At 40.5% G+C, this 18,307-nt stretch overlaps 1 protein-coding gene across 12 annotated transcripts in view; it reads right to left on the reverse strand.

Annotated features, from left to right (window-relative positions):
- The window catches only part of arvcfb (ARVCF delta catenin family member b), a 274,511-nt gene that overhangs the window by 156,347 nt on the left and 99,857 nt on the right, over window positions 1–18,307 (reverse strand). For all 12 annotated transcript variants that reach the window (XM_055011233.1, XM_055011229.1, XM_055011239.1 and 9 more), the window contains exon 3: window positions 4,337–4,426. The gene's annotated coding sequence lies outside the window, so the exon portion shown is untranslated. The remainder of the gene's footprint in view (window positions 1–4,336; window positions 4,427–18,307) is intronic.

The following is an 18,307-nucleotide window of genomic DNA, read 5'->3' on the forward strand; positions in this document are numbered from 1 at the left end:
GGGCATCTGAAGAATTCCCCTCTGCCACCATGACAGCTCTGGTTCTTTAAAGCTTTGGTTGGGCAGATGTTTGCAAATGACCGAGGTCAGAGTGGATAAAACACAGCCAAGGTCTGCACGTTTAACCCCACCCTCAATTCCACACACCCCAGTTACTCCCCAGTTTGTGGGAGGGAATATGTCAAAGAGCAACTTCAAGAGTGAAAGTGTCATTTGTGGATGTCACTACAGAAAGCTTCTCCACGAAGGGGATGATAACTAATCAAAAAGATTAGATGAAAATTGGAAAATGTTTAATTAATTCCACAAAGAGAAGTGGGTTAGATTTGACTACTCTTAAGGCGGAAATATCTCTAATTAAAAGGAAAAACAGGCTCATATTTCATGTGTGGAGTTGATGCTTCACTGGTGCCTTTGCAAGGCTTTTCCTCAGTGATGAATGCATTTCAGCTCTAACCCTCAGCTCTAAAAATAGCTCAGTAGTAAATATATCCACATGGCCACAATTTTGAGTGTGGATTGGCAGATGAGATGCAGCGGTCGCTCACTTCAAAGGCTTGCAGGAAAATCTGGTAATAAATCCTTGGCACCTTATTCATCAAGTCTCTTGGACTCTCCTAAAACAAATCTTCCAATGACAAGACCCTCTGCCATCATCCCCCTCTCTGTAGTAAACTGGAATGCATTTAAACTGATGCTGTTTTCAAGAACAGTTTTAAATGAGTGAGCCACAAGAGGTCTGGTTATCTGACTGTATGGCACAATAACTCACAAAAATAGGGTTGCAGTGGAAAAGAATATTCCATCTGCTTCAACTTTATAAGATTCCAAAATAAAATTCTTGTTTTGTTTGTATACAAAATGTTATGCCTTAGGCAAAACAGATGCTGGAATGACCACTTTTTGACCTCTCGTCTGTTCTGTTCCTTTGGTTGGAACTGGGTTGGTTGGTATTAATGTGCCAACAAATGCAACACAGGATTTATGGCTGCTGATGTTGAATTCCAGCAGTTTCCTCTGGCTGCCATTTGAAACCCCCAATGTGGAAAGTTGCCAAGTGCAAGTGTAAAAAGGACCTGACGTTCCACGGAGGACTTGGTGTTAAACCCTTTTATTTTCCTGCCTGTGGATATTTTGTTAGTTTAAGGAGAGTCAGATAAGGTCAAAAATGAGGTACGCATGTTGTACATCTACAAAACCAAATCTTTAAGCAATAGTTCAACATTTTGGAAAACAAGCTAGTTTGCCTTTTTTTTTTCAAAGAGTTAAATTAATACCACTTTCATGTCTGTACAGTGAATAGAAGTGTTAAAATGACAATTCCTGTTTTTTGTTTTGTTTTTTTTAACGATGGATTACGTACCAAACTAATCACGCCTAGAATAAATAAATAAGATGTGACATGCTAAGCCAGCTGTTACCCCTTTTCCCCAGTGTTAATCTATGCTAAGCTAAGCTAAGCTAATGATAGTTGTATCAATTTTCTCATCAAATTCAAAGAGAGCATGTTAGAATGTCCCCAAATGTCCAACTATTGCTCAAACTAACTTTTGTTTAATTTCAAGAATCAAACCACCAACTACTGAGGCAGCTGTCCAGAGTAAAATCCACATATGCTGAGGAGTTTAGAGAGGGGGTAATTAGGGGAAATGGGGGAACAGATTGGGAGATAAAAGATGAGGATAACTGAGTGTGACCATTGGTGCCCGATATTGAATTAGTTATATTCACCTGATTAGGGACTAGGTGGGTGGTGAGGTCCTTCCTCCCCCTTCAGTGCCAATTTACCCCTTTTCGGAGGCAGCACAAATTAATTCCTTGCCTAAACCCATCTGATGCCCATCTGAGGACGCAACTCTCAGTGGCACAATTGGGTACTTAAAAACACCTGCTCCTCTGCCTACAGTGTGTGTCGATGTGCTGGTGGGAGCAGTCTTTAATGTCCTTTGCTGTTGATCATAATTCATTCATATAGTCAGAAGACAAGTCAGCAGTATCAGGGATATTGTCCCATCCTCAACTGTCATTTCTGAGCCACTAATTTCAGGCGCTTAAGAGATTTTTTTCTCCTTGACTAAGCTGTCCAATATGTCAAAGCTCTTATGGAGAGTGACTGACAGGTAAATGATTCATCATAATGACAGATATTCATCTGCTGTGCTGGGATTTTTTTTTTTGCTCACCAACAGGACGGTTGTAAAAGCACTATTCAAGGACAAGAAAGTCAGCTTAAATTAGCCAAAGGCTTGTGAAAAAACAAAGCGTTTAACTCATCGCTGGATGACCAGCATAGCAATTGCACATTTATTGTAAGAAAGTAAATGGTGCAGCATGTTTTTCAGAGTCTAACTATAGCTGAGACAGTCCTTTAGCTGTCATTGAAAGAATGGTTTATTTATAACTTGAATGCTTTTTACTTATTAAAAAAAAAAAGTGAAAAGTGAATATTAACTTCGATGAACTGGCAACCTGACCAGGGTGTCCCTTGCCTTCGCCCTACGTCACCTTGGATAGACTCCAACCCCCCACGATCCTAATGAAGATTAAGCAGTGTATAGATAATGGACGGACGGATGGATGGATGGATGGATATTAACTTGGCATGTTATCATATAGAGGTGTCATGATATACAAGGGCATTTACACATAAATAAAAATTATGCTAATGCTAAAAAAATCATCTTGCTATGATTTGATATTGATATTTAACAAATGAAATACTTAAATCATGTTAATAACACACATATAATAATACTGTAAACGGTCTGGCTGACAGTTCAAAGTAGGAACAAACTACAGCACGGTTTAGTTGCAGACTCTCTTTGCTTCCCTCGTATTTTGAGTGCAACTAATTTGGCAAAAAAAGGAGACGATTCATGCAATCAATAGATTAAAATATTTATTTGACTGATAATTTTTTAAAAATCTGTCAAGATATCTTTTGGCCACAACTGTCATATAGAGAAACTCTAATATTGTGTCAGTCCGATTATTGCATAATAAGCGGTTCCTGGAAGATGACTGTCAGTTCTAATAAATATCAAATATTTTAAATAGCACTGGACTGATACAGTATGAGACTAACTTTTCAAAAAGACACAACAGAGAATAAAAAATAAATGCACTGTCGCCAGGATTGATCTTCCCTCCAATTTAGGATTCCGCTTGCTGCTGCTTTGAACAACATTAAAGTGAGCGTTAATGCCCACAGGAGTATTGTTGAGTGATGCCAGGATAAGGAAAGCTTAGCGAGGTGCGTGGAGTCCATAGATGATCACTTTCACAGCCAGAAGAAAAGAAATTCAGCTGTTGTTTACCATTTCATCCTGTTTCTTTGAACCGCCTAGGTATGTGGAGGAGTTTAGGCCAAACACACACGCATTCAACACAAAATACTTACAAATGCAAATACGAGTCATTGTCAGCCCGTTAGAAGAGACAGAGCAGTTCATTAAAACCCATACAGACACTCAAATAATTTGTCAAAGGAAATATGGAACAGAATACCGCATATTATAAATCTTGTAAATGCTTTTTCTTTCATTTCATATTTTAATATGGCACTATATTGTGAGGTTTTACATAAATTCCTGAACTGCGACTGAAGAAAAGGTTTTGGTTCATTATAAGCAGCCAATGCTAAGGAGGTCAAGGTTAAGAGTCAAGTACAGATAGTTATGAAAGAAGAGTTGGTTTTTGATTGCAAGTAAAATTATTTAAGCTGTAAAGAAGTTCCTGTGAAAACACTAAAAGCAAAGCACAAAGCTATAGGCACGAACATCAGTTAGGATTTCAATTAGCCCTGTGTGTCCTACTTCTTAAAGAAAGTTTTCAAAGTAGAGACATGCAAAAGAGAGGAAGTCTTTTACAGAACATAAGACATCCAAATTGCAATTAAGAGTCTGAGGTTGTATCTAACTACAGGTGACAGACTTCAAACACTCAATTACACAGCTGAGTCTGTCTTTAGAAAGTGGACCAGAACAAACGTCCTCTCCTGCTCAGCTCTAAAACACACTGAATTCTGTGAAGAGAACTAAAATAATTTTTCTACTGACATTTACCTCAGCTGATTCAACTGTGTGAATTATTGAAATAAGAGCACATTTCCTGGAGGAAAAAAAAGCCTCTGAATGTATTGAAATAAAAATCATACAAGGTACCTCAGTGACAAAGTGAAGTGAAGTGAAGCTCCCTCGAGGAGAGATAACACAGGGACTGAAGTCTTGGATTTGCAAGCCGAAAAAAAAACTGTCAGGAAATGTAATTACCGCAATGATGAACTGAACAAAGTGATTAAAGGAGACTGGAGGTGTAGAGAGAAAGGCGGGAGTACCTTTGATGTCGGTGAGTGCCGTCAGACCACAAGTAGACTGAAGATGGGTGCTCTGGAGTCGAGTCGTTTGTTTATTCCGCCAGGGGAGATCTGTGAATAGAAAATAAAGTGAAAAATAACCATTCAGACAACTCACTGACAGTGCATTAATAATACTGGGCTATTATGTAATGTACAGACATGAGCTATACTGTATACATACACAGCAGCTCAAAACAGAAGGTTTCCAACTGTAATGTGAGAGTGCTCTACTTTAAAAAAAAAAAAAATCTTAGCACTGCTTCACCCTCACCTGCACATCTCACTTGTGGTGTGCCACAAAGCTCAGTTTTAGATCCTCTACAGTTTTCAGTTGATATGATCTCTCTATGTGGTTATTATGAACAAATATGATTTTCATTTTTACACAGATTCATGTTGATGATACACACCAAGCTGCACAATAACTGCAATAATGCCACTCTCTGTCTTGACAATATAAACTGCTGCATGCCCAGGAATGTAATTCAGTCTGATCCCAGCTGTGACTATGTGCAGTTTGGCTTTCTTAATTCAAGAAACATCCGGAATATGACATCTTCTATCCTAGGCCCTGATTTAGAGATATGTAACTTGTAACTTAACTGGACCAAAATGTAGGAGGAAGGATGTCTTGCCTTGCCTACCCCTCATCCCTCCTTTATTCTCAAAAAGAATTTTGAAGAATTTTCTGTCCACATGAAAACACAAATAAGGCTTTCTCATCCCATTGTGAACAAAAGAGTTACATCATGGGTACAAGGGGCTGAAATTAGCTTTCTTCTTCAGGTGGCTGGGCTCAGCCCTAGAGATTTAGTGAGGAGTGTGGATATTGGGAGGGAGCTCGGAGTAGATTTGCTGCCTGCTCATGTTTAAGGCAGTCAGCTGAGGTGATTCAGACATTTGATTGGGATGCCCCCAGAATGCCAATCTTTAGTCATGTTCCAGGCATGTCCAAGTAGGAGGAGACCCCGGCGTAGACCCCAAACTTACCGGAGGGATTACATATCTCATCTCGCCTAGGTACTTCTTGCGATCACCCAGGAGGAACTGAAAAATGGCACTGGGGAGAAAGATGCCTGGAATGCCCTGTTTAACTTGCTGCCACCCGACGTGACCCCAGAAGTAGAGCAAAATAGCACAAACTTGAAAAAAAGCTATTGTCAGTTCCAGTAGGTTATCAGTCACATATGTGGACAGATTATGTGGCCTCTGTTCCTCAGTATTGTGCTGTGAAAAAGTAACTAAATTTATGTGTAAACAGTCCTTTTAGCACTGTTGCCATAAGCACTATTTTAGCCATGTCTGCCATTTCAAAAAATTGCCTCGGAGCACACTGATGTCACAAGCTTTTTCTGTCCCCAGAGCAGCACTGCCAACAGATTTCTGAATATTGTTTTCCCTGGAAGGAGTCTTCCAAAAGCTTTGTTTCCACTGACCTATAATTGTGTTTGTGTGGTGTCAAAAGGCTGAAACACATAAAAAAATGTAAAAATAAACAAATAAATAAATGTGGATAATAGCTATACAAATGTACAACAAAGCATGTAACAAGTAATACAATGGCTACTACTGTTGTTGTAGAAATAAGAATCCTTTCAGGCTAGAAAGCTCACATAAAGAACAAGTCTAATGATCAATTCTTCACTAAATGTCTCAGACAGAGGGTTGTCTGGCCAACATCTGATTCTTAATAATGAGGAAACACTTACTCAATACTCTAAACAAGCCAATATGTCTGCCTGACCTTCGTATTCACACTGTACTGCCTCAGAAATATAGACATCACAGGCACAGAAAGAAAAATGCCAGTGTCCAATACTGTGCGCAAATTGGTTTTGATGCTTCATACCATGGGATGAATCATTCTGCCAAACACACCAACCTGTCCAGAGGCCCTGCTCCCTTTGATGACAGGGGAAACAAAAGCCTGGCAGCACAACCGCTGGATTGACTGCACCCTTGAAGATGTCACTGATGATGAAATCAAACGCGCCCATACACGAGCTTCCTCGCAGGCCACTTTCATTTCAGGACTATGGTTTAAATACGATGTAATAGTTGCTAAAATATTGCCTCATGCTCCAAGACACACTTGAATCTAGAGTAATATTTATTTTAAATAAAATCAAATCCCAAATTGAGTTCATCAGTAGTTCATCTCAAATATTAGCTGATATGAATAAAAGCAACTGGGGTTCTGACTGATCCTTGATAAAAACATTTTTTACAGCACTACTTCTCTATGAAGTACATGAAGTGTGAAAGAAAAAAAGTTGTTTTTAACGCAACATCTTTATTTTTATATGCAACTTAAGGGCAACTTTATGGACATTTTCATCACAGTATTTCCATTCTAAAAATAAAATATTATTAATGTGAAAGCTAGAGCAGCAAATAGTCCCGCCCAAGGCTTTATGAGTTTAAAATGCATGAACTCATACTTAAAATCAGAAATATGAACTACTACACTCTGTGTGCTGCAGCTCTAACTCCAGGCCAAACATGCATCTGTGAATAGTGGTCATTAACTATGATCAGTAGACACACAGCGAGTTAGGGGGAGAAAAAAATCAATTCAAAGTCAACTCTCCTTTCCAGGTTTTAGCTGTCTCCGGGATTAGAATATCTCCCTCTCTCCAGGGATTCTTGGGTGTGTTCACTTCAAGGACAGATAGGCTCTGAGCACCTTGGATTTCTGGTACAAACATCAAAGGTGAAGTTAAGCCCGGCCACATTAGTTATCACCTCGTCTCTCTCTGTCTCTCTCTCTGGATTCTGAAGGAGGCCTTACATCTCTCCTGTATGGAGATTATCTCGACACACAGTCACAGCTCATAGTATCACTCTGATTAATACACATTTTATTCTACTTAAAGTGATGCAACGGTCTTGTAAGTGGCAGGTCAGCAGCACAACAAGCTGCTTCGGGAGTAACCAGATTGATGGTCAGTGAGAATAAATGAATGAATGATGCCCCTGCCGCTCCCAGCTAATGGCCCTTAACCTCCCACCTGATCCTGTGGAGCTGACCAGAGGTTAATAGTGGGAGACTGTGATTATTCGGAGGGGCCGTCGAGGGTTCCTATGGCTAAAGAGGTCTTGGTAAATGGCCAGTTCTGACATGTTGCTCAAGTATTAGAGGTCAGAATGCTTCAAAGGTCTGAACTGCACAACTGTGAGGAGTAAATGTGGATAACAAGACTTTGTTGTAAGCTTCTGTGCTATAGCTCTTTTATGGGTGAAAGAAGTTATAAAACAACCAGTGACCATGCATCAAACAGGTAGAAATTTATATTCTCCATACTAACATGTAATTAGACTGATTTACACTGGTCTTTGTTCATTCATTACAGCCCCTGGTTCTCCCACCTGCACGTCTTCTCATTCACACACAACATACACACTGGTTGCTGTGCCTAAATGACCAAAATGGACAAAAATGTTAAAGTCCTGCTCTGATAACTGATTAAACCCCTAAAACTCATCTGTGTGTATCAAAGTTAGATATTTAGATATTTTCTTCCTATGATAATAATCCATCCTTGCCTAAAAATGGCTTAAATATAATTAACTATACCATTGCTTCCTCTACAATCTGCAGGTTTATGAAGGTTTATGAATCTGCAAGTTCTCCAGTTGCAGCAGCTCAGGCACAGCAGCTCACCCACGACTCTGCTGAAACACTGTAAATCCACTCTACACCACTCAATGGCAAATTGCAATATTAGAGTTGTTCCGACAAACATGTTTGAACTGAAAGTCAATTCTGAAGAATAATAATGATACAGAAAGCCATAAGATGCAAGTTGATGGGATTGGTTCTTTAGGTTTGTTATGTAGGAAACCCCAGAAGTCTGAATCTGTACTTTTGAGACCCCAATCTGTGGCTTCATGATGGACATCCTCAGTCATAGTGTTCATCGCTTATTTTGCTCATGATGCCTCTGAGGGTAAGAAATTCAATTTTCACCGGAAGGGTCTTTCAGCTACAAAATCAGAAGGCAGTTGACATCATGTGGCAAGTGCTTAACTCAAACCAACTCCACAAATTCTAAAAATAACCAGAGCTGGGTCGTGAGTGGAGGTGAGTTAGGCCAAGGACTGTCCTATGACAGAACCCAGCTGTTACTCAAAGCAGCCACATTTTTAATGCTGCAATATTTTAAGCCTAATGCAAGTTTTAATGCCTGGTACATAAATATTTACCCCTTCCCCCCCCATAAAGTTAGCTGTAGAGGCCAAAACTGTTTTTTTTTTTGTTTGTTTTTTTTGTTTATACCAGGCTGTGTATGGTCATTTCTGCTATAAATTCACTGACTTTTAAAGTCTGACTCAAGTGGTCATTCAAGAACCTGCTGTTTTTAGCACTTCGATGTTGGCTGCATCCCAAATGTTGCCATCTAGGAGGGTCTCAGAATCGTGTTTTCAAGAGGAGTGAAGGCACCTTTCTGAGCATCATAGTGTGCATTAACACGCATCTACAAACTTTACTGGGCACATGCTTCTCAGCCGCTAAAGCCAGTGGATGGACTATTTTTATGCCTCTGGTTTAGGATTCATATTCCATTCTTTCGCTTTGCAAACATAAAAAACTTAAAACTTATTGCAGCTGGTTTGGGGCACTCTGTACTAAGACAGAATCCCCTGACAGCTCTGTATTTCGAGGTAATTGTTTTGCTGAAAGCAGAGCTAAGACACATTGCTCTGCAAATGCTCCTCCTGTGTGTGCAGGCAGTGTATGTAATGTGCAGCAGCTAATTAAGTATTCCAAAAGGAAATTATAGACCGTCATTGTTAGTCCAGGCAAACAGACAGGAATGGAAATATGGAAAAGAAAAAGGGGTTCAAATTTCAGGGCCCATCGTAGAGAACTGACCTTGGCTAATATTCTTTTAAATTAAGGCAGGAAGAAATGATTGGACATCATCAGATCTCAATGCCTCTCAAGATGTTAATGAAGAGCAAGTGATCGAAAAAGATGCCCTGGCACAGACAGAAAGATTTCCTGTCAAAACAAAGTAACAGAGGTTGTTGAGAAGTTTTAAGGGTATATGGTGGAAAGGAGAAGAAATTGATTGGTTTGTTTATTTTTAGGACATAGCACAGTTTTAGAGCTTCTTACGCATTTTCAGCAGGTTACATTGAAAGTTGAATTTGTTACAGGTCTATTAAAGGCAGACTGTGATCCCATATAGAATCTAAAAGCCGTCACCTTGGTGTGTCAACTTAACAGTAATTCAGATATCCGAAAGGGAAAAGGGAGGTCATGCAGCTTCACGCACCGGTGTTTGAGCTCCCTACGGCTTTAGTCGACTTTGTGACAGTAGTTGACAACAGATTCTCTTAAGAGAAAATACCACCCCAGTTGTTTTTTTTGTTTTGTTTTGTTTTTCTCCACATTGCTGTATGAGTGCTGCACAAAGCATGTCTGTTTGTTTACACCACTCGCAATCATTTTGGGCAGTGCTAAGCCTTGAATGCCATACCAGTGGTGTCCTGCAAAATAGCGATGTTGAAATTGTCTTAGTGGAACTGTTGCATCTTCTGACAAACTTGCCATTTTTGAAAATTGTTGTATCCCGTAGCAAAAGAGACTTTACGCACAGATGGCCGAAGGGGCAGAAAAAGCTGCAAGAAATTTGTGTCGGAAATGGCAGGCTTATACCTGAAGCCTCCATCCAGACTATTTTTCAAGAACCAGCAAAACATAAGACAGCACTGTGGTTGCTGTGATTAAAATAGTGAACAAATTCATAGTGTGCAGTGCCCTTGTCAAGCCACAATGGGTTGAAAATGCCTGCAGAAACTCATTAGTTGGTTAAAGTCTAAAACTAAAACCTTAACTCTGCATGTGCACGGTTGTCTGAAAGTACAAGAGAGGAATTTGAGAATGTTACATAAGCGTTTTCAAGTCTTCAAGATTCTGACTTTGCTAATCACTTTTCTGTTAACAGTGCACCTTTCACGCTATAGCTTCCTGTTTTTGTAATTCTCTCTAATGCTGACGACCACATCCCAGTCTGTCCTTATTCTAGCTGGCTGTGTCCAAAGGGAGCAGTAAAAGTAATAACCTTCCCTGTACAGATCTAACTTTCTGCTTCTCTGCCTCTTGTCACAGCATGTGCTGATGCCCTGGTCAATGCAGAGAGGTTAATAAGACCTCTGGCACAGTGAGAAATGTGTTACCCTCTGAACCGTTGCACTCTGCTGCTCCAGTCCATTCTCCTGTGACACAGAGTTATAACTCTGTCAGCTGAGGGACAAAAATTCTGAATTAGATTTGAAAGATGAGGTTAGTAGGAACTTGTACTTTTATCTACTGTAGTTTTACACTGTTATATATTTGTTCGAGGTCACGTGTGGAAAAAAATCATGTAACTCCAGGAGTTCCTGCATTTCTTATGCTGTTTACTGTGTGCGTTGTCAGGAAATCACTCATCATTTTCAAGAATTTAATATTGTCCTGTGGAAAGCGGGATAAAAATGAAGTCCTCCAACTTTTGTAAAAAAAAGAAAAAAGAAAGAAGTCTTTCCCCCAAAATGATTAATAGTACTAACTGAAAACAAATCCTGTCAGAGTTTGAAGAATGGTAGGTAGCGTAAAGAATTTGAATGACGTGTCAGTTAATCTCAATTGTAACAGGACTGAATAATAAGATTCAGGTGATGACTGATTAAAGCACAGAGTATGGATTTTCTTTGGATTCTCTCAAGTGTCAATATGCATGTGGATATGGGAGTCTTTGTGTGTGTGTGTGTGCATGCGTGCCTGCATGTGTGTGTGCAGGTCCACCCCAGGGAGTGTGTTTGTGAATTCAACCCTAACACCCTCAGCATCGTATGAGACATATGGAGGATCAGTCTCTCTGATGGAACAACAGCACTGGCAAAGAGGAGTTTTTTTTTGTTTTTTTTTAATGTGCGCTGCTTTGGCTAAAAGAACCCTGAGAGGATTTGTGCATTATGGGCAGCCTCGACCCTGCATTTGTCAGTTATGTAATGTGTACCACTGCACGTTGGTGAAGCGCTCACCTCTTGTCGGCAGGGGCATTGTAGCTGGGAGAAGCTTGCAATTTTTTTATTTCTCAGCATTGCTTGAAGTGGAAAAAAATAAGCATCAGTCCTCCCCTTTTTCATATGTTGGAGTGTTTATCTACAAATTATGAAGAAGCCTATTACATTATGGATTTCTACATTGAATAAAAGATACCAGGACATATTGCTGATGTTCACAGCTTGAATGTATTTAAGGGGCAAGCATTTCAATGATTACAGAAAAAAATAATTGACTACATACACTCGCTTTAGTGTGTATTGCAATGAAGTCATTAGGTCGAGATCCTCTTAGTAACCAGCATTCTGAGAAGTGATCGTCCTGAGGGCCGAAGTAAAAATTCTGCAAAGGGGCCCTCTGACCTGACCTGTTAGCCATGTCAAACATTTGCCACACAGTCACACCTGACACCCCAGTGGTCCCACTACAGACCTCCTTCCTTTCTGCTCCATCTGTCAGTCTAAGAATAAGTATATCTGTACAGAACAGAATGAGGTAAGAAGCAGTATTCATGGAGTGGAATATTTTCTGCAGAATTGTAAAATAAAGAAAATTCTAAAATATAACACTGAACGTTTGCTCTGCCGTCTGGTAATTTGCTTAGTCCTCAAAATGTTATTCGAGAGTTGTAACTAAACCCTGTAAGACCTATATATTCACGGTGTAGCTTCAAAATGTGTGTGCTGATGAGGAGTGCCGTCGTACCCATATATTGCCTAGATTTGTCCCCACAGAGACTGCTGCTGCTGCTACTGGAAAGCTTCAGTTTCAACACTGTTTCCCATTGGCATTTATCAAACTTAATAAATGGCTGTATTTCACTCTCACTTTTGCCAGGCACAAAGTTACAGAGCACAGCCCTGGAAGTGGCTGGAAGCAAACAAGACACAGGAAGGCCAAAAGATGAACTGCCCAGTTAGATTAGAGAGACAGACAGACTAGAGAGAGATGCACTGTAAGCTACTTTACTGGTATTTGATGACATCAAAGTTGTACCGGAAAGAACAGAATTTTACCTGATTGTTGTTTGTATAACTGATTCTCACTGCATTTTTTTTCTGTTTGCTGAGCAGAAATATATTTCAACTTCACCTGCTCATCAAAATTGTAAACACGACACCTGCTTTGACACAAGGGGAATATAGCCTTATGTAAGCTGCATACTGAGCCACCTGCTCTGCAGCTAAAATTCCTGGATACTTATTGTTCTTGTTACTTAGACTATCTGTTGACAGTGAAAAACGGGCAGGCAAGAACGGGAACAGAACATCAAATAGTGCTTTTAGGGTAAAGCATTGATAGCACACAGGCAGCCGTGGATGTGTAGTTGTTGTCAGGCCAGGGTTAAAGTTTTTGAATACATGAAGGCCTGTGTGATGTAAATTTTGTCACCTCCCAAAGTCCACGCAGACCCCTCCATCAACGTCTATGTGTAGCCCAAAATGCCTGTCCAAACAGACAGTCCATGTGGCAACTACACTACAACAGCAATAGGGTGCATGCTTGGCAGTAGTGTGTACACGTGGAATACATACACTATATTACCAAAAGTATTTGCTCACCCATCCAAATAATCAGAATCAGGTGTTCCAATCACTTCCATGACCACAGGTGTATAAAATCAAGCATCTAGGCATGCAGACTGCTTTTACAAACATTTGTGAAAGAATGGGTCGCTCTCAGGAGCTCAGTGAATTCCAGCGTGGAACTGTGATAGGATGCCACCTGTGCAACAAATCCAGTTGTGACATTTCCTCACTCCTAAATATTCCACAGTTAACTGTCAGCTGTATTATAAGAAAGTGGAAGTGTGTGGGAACGACAGCAACTCAGCCACCAAGTGGTAGGCCACGTAAACTGACGGAGCGGGGTCAGTGGATGCTGAGGTGCATAGTGCGAAGAGGTCGCCAACTTTCTGCAGAGTCAATCGCTACAGACCTTCAAACGTCATGTGGCCTTCAGATTAGCTCCAGAACAGTGCTTCAGCAGAGAGCTTCATGGAATGGGTTTCCATGGCTGAGCAGCTGCATCCAAGCCATACATCACCAAGTGCAATGCAAAGCGTGGGATGCAGTGGTGTAAAGCACGCTGCCACTGGACTGTAGAGCAGTGGAGACGTGTTCTCTGGAGTGACGAATCACGCTTCTCCATCTGGCAATCTGATGGACGAGTCTGGGTTTGGTGGTTGCCAGGAGAACGATACTTGTCGGACTGCATTGTGCCAAGTGTAAAGTTTGGTGGAGGGGGGATTATGGTGTGGGGTTGTTTTTCAGGAGCTGGGCTTGGCCCCTTAGTTCCAGTGAAAGGAACTCTGAATGTTTCAGCATACCAAGACATTTTGGACAATTCCATGCTCCCAACTTTGTGGGAACAGTCTGGAGCTGGCCCCTTCCTCTTCCAACATGACTGTGCACCAGTGCACAAAGCAAGGTCCATAAAGACATGGATGACAGAGTCTGGTGTGGATGAACTTGACTGGCCTGCACAGAGTCCTGACCTCAACCCGATAGAACACCTTTGAGATGAATTAGAGCGGAGACTGAGAGCCAGGCCTTCTGGTCCAACATCAGTGTGTGACCTCACAAATGTGCTTCTGGAAGAATGGTCAAAAATTCCCATAAACACACTCCTAAACCTTGTGGACAGCCTTCCCAGAAGAGTTGAAGCTGTTATAGCTGCAAAGGGTGGACCAACATCATATTGAACCCTATGGATTAGGAATGGGATGTCACTTACATTCATATGCGAGTCAAGGCAGGTGAGCGAATACTTTTGGCAATATAGTGTAGTTGCTGACCTACTGCACATGTAAGAAACACAGTGCTCCAAACGGACTAGACAGCAATAGTATAAGGCCAGTGTTATACTTTCCAAGTATGCAATTATTTGCTCAGGTTCACGTGACGTTCATTCTATCACCTCTCCAAGTCCGTGAGAGTTTGTGCTGAATCCCTCTGTGAATGTCTGCCAAAATTTGTGTCAGTGTGCTGACAAGCGCACATGCTCAGCATGTCAGCATGTCATGCATGTACTACACAGTTGCTGATCCAATGCAACGTGTATGGAACTGACATCTACAGAATGTAAAGTTCTGTTCCACACATGTGCTTTTTAGTATTCCCAGTGCACTAAAAAGTAGTATGACAGCAACAACTACCCATCTGTTGTAAGGGCAGCTGTCAACATGTGCATCCACAAAGGAGTTTTTTTAATTTAATAAAAAAAGTGAAATGTGAAAGAGCCACTCATGAGTGGGTACTGGCATTCTACAAGCACTGTTTCTATGTAATTGGTGTCATGACTAAATTAAAACTGCCTAAATAATTTAGTTGTATTAAAATATATATATATATATTGTGAGGGTGCTCTGAAGTCCCTCTCACCTCTTACCAAAGCCGTAAAATAGTTTAGGATGCCACTGCACTACAATTCTTCTCTAAACACAGGTAATGGAGCCAGTGACTGATGTTGTTACTGAGGAGGTGAGACAGTGAGCTCATAGTGGCAACGGAAAGTTATTCCAAGCAATCGTTTGCAGCAGTTTCAGCTGAAAGGAGCATAGTAAACCAGACATCAAGAAGCCTGTTTTATTGTATATTAGGCTGTAAGCAGGTTAAGAAGCTAATACCAATCTTGCATGCTTGTAGAGTGGTCTGTCCCTATAATTTCATGCTACAGCCCTGCTTGTCAATATACAGACAGCAGAAGACATTATCTGGGGTATCAGAGAATGAGAAGAGGGAGAGAGGGACAGTGAGATGGTTAGAGAAGGAAGTAGGTGTGTGTGTGTTTATATGTGTGTGTGCTGGCGGGTGTCAGAGCTGTGAAGAGATCAAACATTGTTCTGGGATGTTATCAGCTGCCACTATTCGCAGCAGTTGTAGGAGGAGAACCATCACACTAAGCCAGTCACACTCCTGTAACCAAAGAAAAAGTATGTAAACTATGAACTGCAGTCATCAGAATGCAAATGCTGATATGGACAAAAAAGGAATTACAGTGTCATAAAATGCTTTAATTTACGGCTATTTCTTTACACGAACCCTGACTGATAGGTCTTAAAATCACAAACACAAAGACTTAACCTATTAGCATTAATGCCTGTCTAAAACGCTTGACAGAAAAGATTAAAAGTTCACACACCATTCTCACTGGTTTGTATGAAAGATGCACAACATTTCTGCTAACAGAAATGAATTAAACATGGCTGCTGTGTTTTTCACTTTGCTTGACTTTCTTGTGCTTTTTTGCTATGAGTCACAGTCCATTACACAAAAATAAACACTTTGTTTACACCGATTACTGTGTAATTAAGAAGGACATATTGTCAGTAGTAGCAGGCGGATGAAAACTCCAGGAGAGCACAACTGATTAATTGTTGACAATCCTAAGCCTAATTGCAGTTAACTGGCGAAAAACACCACAACAACACAGCCATTCATGCGAAGCGAGGCTTGAAACTGCATGTTTTTGTGTGTTTTTGTGTGTGTGGAGTCAACCTGAAGGTCATAACAGGTGCCTTGGCACAGATAGAGACATCTCCTATCATCATCTGTTCCAAACAAAAGTGGCAATTACATCTCAAAAGTAAAGCAACTAGCGCAATTACAAATCACTCAAAACTTCCAACATCAACCAAGTGATGGTTCAGCCCTCGTAATGGCTGCACACCATGGATAGAGGCCAAATGTAACTTGCCACTGCCACATTTCTGGTAGAAAAAAGCAGCTATTTTTAGAAACACGTGTATACGGCCCAATTTCCTGGACTGGGCACGGAAAGACGGCTCAACTGGAGGGAAAGTGGCCACTTGAGATTACAAAAAAACATGGCAGTGTAACGGCTACAGCATCTCACAAGGGGCCCGTGTCTCTTTTTTAGTCACGTCTGATTACACTGCTAACCCACAACCGCCTTTCACTCGAGCAAAAAGAAAAGCCACTCATGAGACTTCTAGACTTGCATCCATGTAGTCTTAGATTCATTTATTTCAGTTCGGCATATTCTCCTTTTTGGTGTGAAATTCACTGCAACAGTGAAAATTGTCATCTCAGGAGGTGTTCAAAAGGAACTGGATGCTATAACAGATTTCATTTTGCATTATTTTCAGTTGGGACCACAATTACCACATCTCATCCTGTAGCTTGTGTAAGAACCAGCTCAAAAAGAATAACGTAGAGAAGTACTGCTAGCAAAAAAAATAAATGTGAGTAAAGTTTAAAGAACTGGATATCCAGAATAATGACCTCTACATTACAATGTATCATTTTACAATTGTTTCTGGTGTCAGCATATTGGAATTCAAGTGGTTTCCTCCATTTTCAGGATGTAGAATCTAGCCTGTGACAGGTGACTTTACCCAGATCAGAGTCTACAGTGGGAGTATACAGACGACTTTCGCTCATGACAGTGGGTGTGACGCCTACGTCAACCTCAGACATCATAGTGACTTTTAAATTATCAACCTTTGCACGTTTGAGGTGAACACATATGTCTGCGCTTGTTTGATAGAAGCTTAGGTCAGAGCAGGAGCGCTGTAAGCAGCAAGAGGGTTTTTCAATTTCAGCTAGCTGTTGTGTTTTTGTTTGTTTTCTACCTACTGTAGCTTTAACTACTTTAACGACAGTTTAGCTTAGTGGTTGCCAAGATCATGGTTTGGGTGAAAACACGTCTGTGCAACTGTAAAATACAAAGGTAAAAAACAGAAGCATCCCAAAATTTTGTACCCTTTTTTTGGTAAAAAATAAAACATTCTGTGCTGTGGATCAACATAGCTGCTTTTGTCAAGAGATTGGAAAGTTAACAATATTTCTGTCTGTGCAACAAGGTTATTGCACTTGCGCTTCTTGTCCATTTGCTGTCTATTCTAAAGCTGGCACGTAGACACATTATATGTACTCCGTAAGAACCGTAAGAGTCCCTCAAACACTTCCTTACTAGAGACCATCACAGAAAGTTTAGAGGGGAATCACACTTGGTAAAAATGGAAACAACTGACTTTTTTTCCACAATAAATATTTTAACTCTTTACAGCAGGAAAGCACAGGTGAAACACTAACAACAGCTCTATTCCACTCAGTAGCCCAGGAAGCCACATCAATGAGCCAAACTGTACAAAGCCAAACACTGGATCAAGATCTTCTAAATGCAATACAGCCAACATTAGTGTTATTCATTAAACCTGCGTTTTCTATAGACATTTGAAAAAATGACAGGGGTCTCTAACTAGAAACTGCTTTTTGCAAAAGTTCACAAACCAAAGCAAAAGTTGGGACCAATTTCTTTAATCTGGAATAGTTCTTTTTTAAAAACTTCTTTATGTGAAATTGTATCACAGAAATAAAACAATAACATGAAAAGCTCTCATAGAGCACAGTACTCTGCTGCTCAGTTGTTGTATGATTTCAGACAGATAAGTCCCAATAAGTCCGCAGTGGTTGATTTGTAGTAGGATCACAATCATGTGATCGTCATCATGCAGCTGACGTAGCGTTCACTTGTTGTCATAGTTACAGTGATGCCGTGCCGTTATCTCGCAATGATACAGAAATCTTTAACAAATCTATGGATCCAGACTATAAGCTGCATCACTGGCCAAAATCTAATGAGGCGGTCCTTGTGCCATTTCTGATGTTCCCTGAAAATTTCATCCAAATCCATTTTTGAGTAAAACGTACGTCGATCGTCACATAACCCTGCCGCATTCCTTTGGCGGAGTAATTACAGGAAACAGCAGCAACTTCCAGGAACCCAAAGAAGGGTTGTACCAAAAAGTGCAATTCCTTAAATGGCCTTTAGAGGCTGGCTTCAAAAGCAAGTAAATCACCACAGAAATTCATGTTAAAATATGCAACTTTAAAGCAATAATATACATGTTTACAGCTTGACAACTCTAC

This window comes from Amphiprion ocellaris, chromosome 6 (genome assembly GCF_022539595.1).
Source record: "Amphiprion ocellaris isolate individual 3 ecotype Okinawa chromosome 6, ASM2253959v1, whole genome shotgun sequence".
Classification (NCBI taxonomy): domain Eukaryota; kingdom Metazoa; phylum Chordata; class Actinopteri; family Pomacentridae; genus Amphiprion; species Amphiprion ocellaris.